This window comes from Silene latifolia, chromosome 1 (genome assembly GCF_048544455.1).
Source record: "Silene latifolia isolate original U9 population chromosome 1, ASM4854445v1, whole genome shotgun sequence".
In the NCBI taxonomy this organism is placed as follows: Eukaryota; Viridiplantae; Streptophyta; class Magnoliopsida; order Caryophyllales; family Caryophyllaceae; genus Silene; species Silene latifolia.
The window spans coordinates 32,262,864-32,273,339 of record NC_133526.1 but is presented as its reverse complement, the minus strand read 5'-3'; positions in this window follow the sequence as shown (position 1 = coordinate 32,273,339).

Here is a 10,476-nt window from a genome sequence, read left to right as displayed (position 1 = left end):
TCATTGGATGTGTCTAGTGAATTGGGTAGTGCCCTAGTTGTTAAAGAAAAAACTTGTAAAGCTAAGTTATGGTACTTGCGTTACGGTCACTTGAATGTAAATGAGTTAAAATTATTGAGTAAAAGTGAGTTGGTAGTAGGTTTGCCTAAAATTGGTGACCATGTGTTGTGTGATGGGTGCATTTACGGTTGTGGACATGGGCCACGGGGGCGCTTGGGAAACAAGCGTTTACATTTGTGGAGTCGCCACCAATTTATTGTGGAAAATTGGAAACCGTTCGAATACCTCGTGCCATGTCAAGACACAAAGTAGTGACATGAACACCAAGAACTCGTTACCCTTAGCATTCTTATGTCTAGAATGACTCTCGTGGATGCCAAAGAACACGGATGTTCACAGAGATCTGGAGTAAGGGGTGAGGGTACATATTAGGAAGCTCTTTTGATCGAACACCTAATCCCGCCAACCTTGATAGCGGCCTCTACTAATGATTAGGGAAATTATTTATACTCGATGTATTGTCGATTATATGCATGCAATGCAACATCCATTAGATTAATCCTAGCATGTGAAGAATTAGACTAAGTCGGTGAACAATTAATTTAACATGCATTTGAGTCAAAGTTGAGATTTAGGTCGATTACATGTGAAGGCATACAAGTGATACAATACAAGGAATACAATAATAATACAATAAAGAAAATTACAATAATTACAATCGAGTTAATGATTTATGTCGAAAATACTTTTAAAACGAATAATTTGATAAAACGAATAAATAAACAAATTAACGAACATGAATTAAGGGTGATAATAGGAGTAATAGTTAATTAATACGAAACTAAAACTAGGTCAAGGCAAAACGGGAGTTCAGAGATAGAAATCAGCCAGGAATAGGCGCAGCTTGGAAGAGGCGCAACAGTCGCTGCGTCTGTTCCTAGGCTCAGTTCTGGCTGTGAAGTCGGAATTGCAAATCGTTAATGTTCGTTGGTTAATTTAAGGCTTGATTATATTATTTACTCGGATGGAAGTGATTAGCAGGTTATTTACATATGATTAATGGTCATAAAAGCGATAAACATGGATAAAACTAACTAGAACGAATTAATTACATGATTAATGAGATTAATAATTAACAAATTAAGAAACTAACTAATTAATTAGGTTAAATATGATGAATTAATGATGAACTAATGATGAACATGATAATAAAAATATAAGAATATATCAAAGGTCGAATTCCAGAAACTCAACATGAATGAATCGAATTTCTACAACCCGGTTTGACTTTAATGACGAAAACCCGCGAATATTGATTATAAGGGATTTAAGTCGGGAATTTAATGACGAATTATGTGGTAATGACGAATTATATGTTAAAGATGATGAACAATATTATTAACTATCATGTGAACGAAATAAGAACAAACAAAGACGAGAGAAAACAAGAGATGAAACCAACAGAAGACGAAGGAAGAAGAAGAGAAGCAGGAACGGCGGCAACCTCAGGAAGAGGCGCAGCAAGTGCCGCGTCCTTTCCAAGAGGCGCAGCAGTTGTTGGCTCCCTTCTCGACGTCTATCTCCTGTTAATCCGTAAAAAAGGATTTAAACAAAGGGTTTTAGAAATCGGTTTTAATTGTATTTTCGACATGAACCTTACAATATGATTACAAAAATAAAGAACAATAAATAAAAGAGAGATTTACACCCTCAGACTTACATGTTTGACGAAACGAGATGAACTAAGTTTACGATTAGTGATGCTCGACTCGAATGTAACGAAAGGGCCCTCGTAAGAGGAAAACGATTAAGATTGATTAAAGTTGATTATAGTGGAGTTGGTCAAATTGGTCGGTCATGCAAAACGAGGCTGGTACTCAGAAAGATCAGAGCTTACGTGGTCGAAAGTTGAAGCACGTAGACGCCAAAAAGTAAGAACGTGGTCTAGAATGCAAAGGGAGAAGAGAAGGGCGGACACTCGCGTGAGAAATATGAGAGACCGAAGGTCTCTATTTATACTAATCACGCGGAGGGAATTAGGAAAGGAGAGAAAGATTCGGAAACAACCGACTTAGGTTAAACACGGAAACTTGAACAAAAAGAAAACCTTGAGGAAAAGGCGCAGCAGGTGCTGCGTCCCTTGGAAGAGGCACAACACTTGCTGCGTCCTTTCCTCAGCGAGTTCCTCCTGCGCAAGAAAGCGCGTTTGACAGCCTGTCGTATTTTAGGCATAACTTTCTCTACAAGACTTGGATTAAGGTGATTTCGGTGGCGTTGGAAAGCTAAGAAAGAGATCTAGAACTTTCTATGAAATAGGCCTGACCCAAAAAAGTTGTTATCACCTCGTAAAATGGGCCTAAAGTCGAGTTATCATTTTAGCTAAATGAAATGCACATTTTATAATGTAAACTTTTAGTTTAGCCTAATGAAGTGACATGAGACTCAAAATGAGATATAAGCATGACATTTTATGACATCCTAATCTTAGGTAGACAAGCCCATTGCTTTGACTCGGGATTTGACGATTTTTAGGAAATGAAGACGGTTTTTTGACCCGGACTCCAAATGAACTCTAATTACTGCCAAAACGACCGTAATGACACCTAGATGACAACCATGAGGTAGACACAAGTGTTTGAGCTATCACTTGACGATAAACTTACGAATTGTCATAAATCGTTCCGTGTACCAAACATGCGGCCCAATCATCACCGGGTGGCTTGCGGGAGGTGCAGAAATGAGGTATCTACAGAGCCCCCACTTTGACTGAGGCTTGGACAAGGCGAAAGTTAAAGTATAGCCATCAGGTCAATCGAAGATTACAACCTGACGACTATGGCGACGCGAGGCGGCTCAAGGGGTCTGAGCCAAGGACCTGTCGTCGGGAACATTGTAGAGTCTGTCGACTATCGGGGAGGGTCATTTAAAGTCCATTAGAATACGTGAGGAGGCTCGCCAGCCATAAGAAGAGACCATACCTGAGATACCCCTGGGTGAAATGGGACTGAAGACGCTTCGGCAAAACTCTTTGGTCTGAAGATAACATGGTGTCACGAAGGCATTAGGGGTCTGGGGTTTCAAGAAACTTCTTAACACTTCCGAAGGCTAACTCGAAGGCTATCTCTCACTAAAGGAAAGGTGAAGGACAACTCTCTCTAAAGGGTGAAAAGGGACTTAAGCGAAAAGGGATTGTCGAAGGTTCTTGAAAGGATTATCTGAAGTGTACGAAGAAATAAAGGATTATCTGAAGGGAGGAAGGCTGAAGGAAGGATTATCCCAAAGGTTATCTAAAGGGTTGTCTGAAAGATTAAGGTAAGTTTCTGAAAGATCTGAAGGGTTTATCCTGAAAAGGGTTACCTAAAATATATGAAGGTTTATCCTGAAAAGGGTTACCTAAAAGATATATAGGGATTGTGCTAGGGTGTGGGACCCTAAAGGAAGACATCGATGGAAAGGAGGTCAAATATAAGTTCAACTTAAGGGGTAACCAAGGTTTGAGTGTAGGAACTCTAAGAAAAAGTGATCCTAAAGGATGTGATCCTAAAGGGAAAAGATGATCCTAAAGGAATATGATCCTAAAGGGTATAAGTATGTGAACTCTAGGGAGTTTGGGAACCTAAAGAGCTAGGTGTATGAACCTGGGTATATGAACCTAAAAGGACGGCTGGTATGGGAATTTAAAGGCTTGTGAACCTAAGAGGAATTGGGATCCTAAGGTTAAGTTTAGGAACTTACTGGGTTACTAATTCTTGTTTTTAACGCGTGCGTTTAAGCTTTCTGAGAACTCCAAAAGGATTTATGGGTTTATGAACCTAAGGTCGTTGGCGTGGGAGCTTAAAGGCTTATGAACCTAAAGGAAGCCACTTTGAGATCTAAGAATCTAGGGGGTAAGAATCCTAACTTTGGGTTTACGAACCTAAGGAAGGAGGCTCTGGTTTGGGAACTTCTGGAGAACGACACATTTGCCGAACTCTGTGAGGAAACAAAAATGTCAAGGGTAGCAGGACGTAGGCGGGAACTGCTGGGGGAAATCTTCTTGGGTCGTCTTCAAACAAACTTCGATAAGTCTTGGGGTTGATGTTGATCTCCACGTATTGAGAGGGATGATTGTCTGTCCGTGTACTCTCGTTGGGGGAACATAATCGGGAACTGATCTCCATGTCTCGAGAGGGAATGTCTATCCGTTTACTCTCGCTGGGGGAACATAATCGAGAACTGATCTCCATGTCTCGAGAGGGAATGTCTATCCGTGTACTATCGCTGGGGGAACGGAATAGAGGTGTGTCGAAACACCTGTCAAAGAATATTCGCTCGTTGTAGCAAGCGAGGTCTTGATAAAGTATTGCTTCTGATACTTACCTGCATGGTTAGTAGCCACACAATAATGCAATCTAATATATGCACGTAAACGATTATTACATAGACCTCGAATGAGGAAGCACATAGGTTTTGCAAAAGTCGTTTCTTTTTAAAAGTCGTTTAAAACTTGTTCAAAGAAATTTGTCGTTTGTAATGCGTTATGCATATTCAATGGGCTTTAGACGTAGGACTTGACATGACACAGACCTACTAGATCGCGACGCGAAATGTAGACTTAGGTTTGACTGACGCGACACTAACTTAGATTTGACGCGACACATGGATGACTTTGATAGACTTTGCTTAAGTAAGCGCAACCCCTAGCCAAGTGTGGGTGACAATGCGTATCGGTTCCAAAGGTAGAAGAATTGCAAGAATGATGAAGGCATATAAAGGCAAGGCATGAGCCATGGATCATCTGTCTACTAGGACATCTTTCACCATCGTTTGATGTAAAAGAGAACCCTCTCTGAGGCACGATGACTTGGAGAATTGATCTAAGATCTTTGTCATTGTCTGGATCAAGTACTAGCTAGACTCAAATGAGAGAGGAATAAAGGAAGGGTGGCATCCTTGAAGAGAAGCCCCCAGGATGAGAAGATGACTCTGGACTTTGGTGAAAAAAGAGGCTGGGCGACAATAAGGAGCCCCCAGTATAGAGGTGTTGGTTGTGGAAGGGATGTTAATTGAGGTTGGTTGAAAATTGGGATGGTTGTGTCCTTGAGGGAAAGTTTATAATTAGGATGGTTGATAATTGAGGTTGAAAGTTAAAAGTGGGGACGGTTGTGTCCTTGAGGACTGCCTACGTATTCACATGAAGTGAAATCAAACCAGATCGTAGTTCTGAGGTTTGGTTAATTTTGTTCGGGTGTTGTGGTTGTATCCTTCTTTTGTAAGAAAGCACTGCCTACGTATCCACCTGAAGAGGTGAAATCAAACCATGCCCGTAGTTCAAGTGTGTGCCTAAGCTATGTTGTCAGGACCATTGGTGACTCGAAGAATCGATTTGAGATAACTCCCTCTGATCATACACCAAAGAGGTATAACTAATTTTGTAAAAATTTCCTTGTCGCGTGAGCACACCTAAAAGTGGACCCTAAGGATGAATATGGGTATGTCCCATTCTGGCTAGCAAAGTATTTGACGACTCCATGTATAGGTCAAGGTGAAACTAGATTGGATATTTGGAATGTGGAGCTCGGTAATAAGAGGCTTTGATGAGCAAATCTCTGGAGCTTGATTTTGTGGAGTTAAGGCTTTATGGGGATATGGCTTGTAATATGGCTTGGAAATGGAGTCTCTTGGCTTGATGTAGCCTGAGCACATAAAGGTAGGTTGAAATGACGTGGGTTCAATTTTCCATGTCTTGGCCCTAAAGGATGGGTATATTTGACGAGTTTGAGAGGATTCTTAGAATTCCTAACTATCTCTCTGTAACGGTCTCGAGAAGGACTTAGGGTGTGATGTGTGAAAGGCTAAGTGAGGGTGCTAGCTAACCATCTTCATTGATGTCTTGATTCTATACTGTAACTTGATTCTATATAGACTTCAGGAGTATTTCGTTTAGTATTTGATTTCAGACTTGTTCTTGATTTAGATTCAGATTCTTGGTCTAGAATATATCTCGGATTTTCGCTCAGATTCTTGATTCGGGTTTTTTGAGGATAACATTGACTTTGGATATTGACTTGCTCGATTGAACCTCTTATTTTGACTCTTTTGTGTTGGATTATGGGAATAACTGCGGCCTTGGATATTGACCAGTTTTTCTTGATTGAGCCTTTGTCTTTGATCACGGCTCGTATCGTCTTGGATGGACTTGGGTCAGACTAGCACCTTTAGCGTGAAACGGGTTGGTCTTTTAGTAACAGGGTTGTTTATTGTAGGGAATGGGCTTGCCTTCCGTCATGGATTGTCAACAAGGAGATGGTCTAGATTCGTCCTAGAATCTCTTGAGATAGGCTCGTCCTAGACTAGGGTTATAGTGAGGTTTCTATTGCCAGACATGGAATAGGTAAGAAAAGAACACGGAGTTTCAGGTCCTCTACAACTTGGAATGGAACATCATCTAAGTGTACTCACATTGACTGTCATGTGTTGTTTTTGTTGTTTTTTTTTTAACAAAAAGGTCTCAAATCAATTCTTGTTGTCACAGGAGAAGGATAAAAGATAATATAGGATAGAATATATGGATTAAAAGTGTAGTTTTTTTTGTAATGAATAATAAATATATTTAACATAGACTCGAGAAGACATGTGACTCATGGGACAGCCACCAGGTTGTCACTAGGAATGAAAATGGAGAAAGATACTAGAACAAATATGAGATAGAAAGCCTAAGACTCAGACTCGGACCCGGACTTTGACGCGATCTTAGACCTAGACTCGTAATCATCGGCCCATGCTTGAGCATTTTCCCTTCCAGCAGCTGGCTTCGATATCCGGCTTTGAGCATTCACCCATTTGAGCACCTCGTCCTCATCATTGGAAACACTGAAAGGATAATAGTCAAGAAAAGTTTCCTGATAAGTTGCATATCCATGACGATCGCCTAAGCTACCTTGTGGGTTAAAGGTTGAAAGGGACAACCTCCCGCTTTCGATCATATCTTGAATGACGTTTTTTAATTTGTAACATTTCTCTGTATCATGCCCTTTGCCTCTATGGTATTTGCAGTAGGCATTCTCATCCCAGAATTTGGATTTCTTATCTGGGTTAGGCGTAGGTCCTATAGGCTTCAACATTCGTTATTCCATGAGTCTCTGAAAGGCATCGGCGTATCTAATACCAATGTTGGTAAATTTCCTAGGAGGTGTGCCCTTATTTTCGGAAGCCTTTGTAAATGACCTTGGAGGGTTGTTAGGTTTCTTTGACGAAGGGTCCATGAGGTTGCCTTTGTTGAGTTTGATTCCCAGATGAGAAGAACTAAGAATGGATTTTTCACTTGTTGCTTTAGGACTATTAGGTCGAGAGTTTGTCTTGGAACTTTTCATCTTGAAAGATTGGGTCTCAAGCTTCTTATCCATTTCAGCAAATTGATTCCCCATGTTGGAAAGCCGAGAGTTTAGATTATCAATGGCTCCCTCTATCTTGGAAAGCATGAGCATTCCACTTTGGACATCGTCCTCCTTCGGCGCTTTGATTTCTTTGTCATCACGAGGATCGAGAAGATGAGAAAAGTCTAGGAATGATCCTTCATCGTATTTAGTACTGTTAGACCCAAGAGGGTCGGTCCATAGAATTGCTCCACAAATGGTGGCATTGGAAGCTTGCCTTCTTCGATCATATCTTGGATGGTGTGTTTCAAGAGAAAACACTCTTCAATATCATGACCTCTACCTTGGTGATATAAGCAGTATTTGTTGCCCTTCCAGAGGTTCACCTGTTTCTCTAAAGGTGGATCCGGAGTCGGTCCTATTGGATTTAGCTTGCATTGGGCAGAGAGTCTCTTCAAAGCATCGGCATAAGACATGCCTAAATCGGTAAGCACCCTTTGATGCCTCCCAGGTTTCCTTTCAGCTGTTTTCGGCTTTCTAGGACGATGGTTATTGCAAGAGGTAAGCTTTGGACGACCTAGACTAGAGGTTTCTCTAGGTGGTGTGTTCTTTTCCACCATTTCATTTTCAAGGGCGAGGACGCGAATGCTCAAATTTTCCACTGTAGCTTGAACTCGCAGGACCATGGCATAAACATCTTGGAGAGACACAGTGATTGTGGCTTGATCTGCCTCGTGACTTTGCTGACTGATAGAACTTGCTGGATTCCTACTCGACAGAAATGACGCGCATTACAACTTGATTCGACATAGGATCACGCATACAAAGGAAACAAGCAAAGGAAAGTACAAGATGACAAATCTAGACTTGACTTGTGAATTCATGAAATGTCGTGAGCGACTTCTCGTGTTTGAATTCACGGTGCTTGACTTTAATTTAGACTCGAGTGTTGACTTTTGACAGAGTTGTTGGAATATGTGTCCTCCGACAATAATGCGATCACAACTGTTGATCATGATGATCACATGTTTAAATCTCATTTTAAGAATACATGTGGGATGTAATATTTTACAGTCAACTGGTCCACACATATCGGTAATGATTGGCTGACTAGAGTTTGACATTACTGTCGTGCGACGGTGGTGATCAGTTGATCCCCTTAGGTCATACCTATAGGAAAATACTCTTAATTGATTATTTAATTAATCGTATACCGATACGAGTTAATTAAATTGCTTAAAATTGACGGATGATTTTGTGAGTATAATTAACGTATCTTATTATATGATTAAATGAGATACGGTCTAAGTAATCGAATTGTTTTATTACTTATATGAAATTATTGTTTACAGAAACAATTGAAACAGAATGAATAAATTATTATAAATACAGAATGTTGTAGTTTATAATACGGAAACACTTTTGGCACAAGTAATTACGAATTACTAGTCGATTTTGTAAATGACATATTTTATGAGTATGTTGATTTTTAATATGTTAAAAATACATTACATTGTGACATGTCATGTAACATGTTACATGTGACAAAATTGACAAATGACAAAATATAAAATGGACTTTCCATTTTATAAGTGCCGAAAAATTGGAGGGTTTAAGGTGTATATTGTGTTTTTTTATTTAACTGGAAAACACAATGATGAAAACCTAACTTGTAGCATTGCATGCCTATTTTTCTGGGTAGAAAAACTAGCCCATGCATTGGACATCATACTTCCTCCAACCGGTTTTCACTTGGGTAATAGAGGATGTTTCCTCTACAACTATTCATTCACATCTTTTATATTTTTCTAGTGTAAGAAAAATGCTTTCTCTCTACACATCTTATGTGATTTCTAGAGTAATAAAACCTCACAAAATACTCCCTCTTGACCGAAATATTCAAGAGAAAAATACAATTTATTTTGTGTCATATTTTAAGTAAAACTAATATTATTACTAGATCTAAATAATATTGGTTATTATGAGTTTTCCTTGGGTATATGCTTTTGGGAGAGATTCTATACTTGAATCCTTGTTCTTCCATTTGGAGAGCTCAAGAACAAGTGAGTAGGAGAACTCACTTGTACCCATATATCCGAAAATCATATGGTGAGAAAACGATTTCTTCTCTAATTTTATTATTGTTTGCATGCATAAGATTTGTTATTAATTTTATGACTAAATTAATTAGAACATATATGAATATGTTACGTAATGAGATATAGATTTCTAACAAGTGGTATCAGAGCGCAAGGTTGTTTGCATGCAAATCGGTTATTGTTTTTCCGAGTTATACGATTAACATATAAAACTTATAAATTTGTGTTATTATGATATATCACGAAAATAATTTATGCATGTTAAAGTTTCTGATCCTAAAATGTATTTAGGATATTTTGGTTAATTTACGGATTTTTATTGTTCATTTTATTTAATATTGGCATTAAAATGTGATTTTTATGATAAAAATGTCATTTTTGAACGAAAATTAGCTAAACTTCAAATTTTCCAGTGGTTTTTGGATATGTTTTCATATATATTATTTTTAGATGATCTGGAATTTTTCAAAATGTTTGGAGTTTTTATGCTCGAAATTTGGATTTTTCATGTTTAAAATCGGATTTAGAAGAAAAATAGGTTAATATGAGAAATATTTCGAATCTGGTCATAGAAATTTAGTATGTTGTCACATGCAATGTTACAAGATGTGTGTAAAATAATAGGCTATAATGAAGTCTTCATGCATGATTTATGGATTTTTGATGAAAAATAGCATAAATAGTGACTTAATTAGTGAAAAATTGCTAAAACATACTTCATGATTAAGGAAAAACGTCACATGTTGTATTTTCTTATCTATTTCAGATCTAAAATTGAAAAGTTGGTGAATATAATTTTTCTCATGTTTTTATGATTATAAATGTTAAATCCGATAAACCGCAACATTGTTTTTTCCGATAATTTTCGAAATTTTTAACCTAAGTTTTTTGAACATTATGAGTGTCATGGTATTTTTACAGAATGTTGACAAGTTTTAAATTTTGAATTTTGAATTTATTTGGAATTTTTGTGATTTATTTGAAGTTTATTGCCTTTTTATTGTAATTTTAAGTCCATTAAT